The sequence below is a fragment of the Lampetra fluviatilis genome, chromosome 54 (assembly GCF_964198595.1).
Source record: "Lampetra fluviatilis chromosome 54, kcLamFluv1.1, whole genome shotgun sequence".
Taxonomy (NCBI): Eukaryota; Metazoa; Chordata; class Hyperoartia; order Petromyzontiformes; family Petromyzontidae; genus Lampetra; species Lampetra fluviatilis.
Genome location: NC_136328.1, coordinates 7,658,944 through 7,659,497, shown reverse-complemented (window position 1 = coordinate 7,659,497; position 554 = coordinate 7,658,944).

The window sequence follows — 554 nt, the reverse complement described above, 5'->3', positions numbered from 1 at the left end:
CCATTTCTTCTCTTGCCTGTGTCACTTACTCACCCACTCACCCATCACTCCATCTCTTCTCTAGCCCGTGTCAATCACTCACCCACTCACTCACCCATCACTCCATCTCTTCTCTAGCAGCGTGTCACTCACTCACCCACTCACCCATCACTCCATTTCTTCTCTAGCCCGTGTCACTCACTCACCCACTCACCCATCACTCCATCTCTTCTCTAGCCCGTGTCACTCACTCACCCACTCACCCATCACTCCATCTCTTCTCTAGCCCGTGTCACTCACTCACCCATCACTCCATCTCTTCTCTAGCAGCGTGTCACTCACTCACCCACTCACCCATCACTCCATTTCTTCTCTAGCCCGTGTCACTCACTCACCCACTCACCCATCACTCCATCTCTTCTCTAGCAGCGTGTCACTCACTCACCCACTCACCCATCACTCCATCTCTTCTCTAGCCCGTGTCACTCACTCACCCACTCACCCATCACACCATTTCTTCTCTAGCCCGTGCCACTCACCCACCCACTCACCCATCACTCCATTTCTTCTCTATC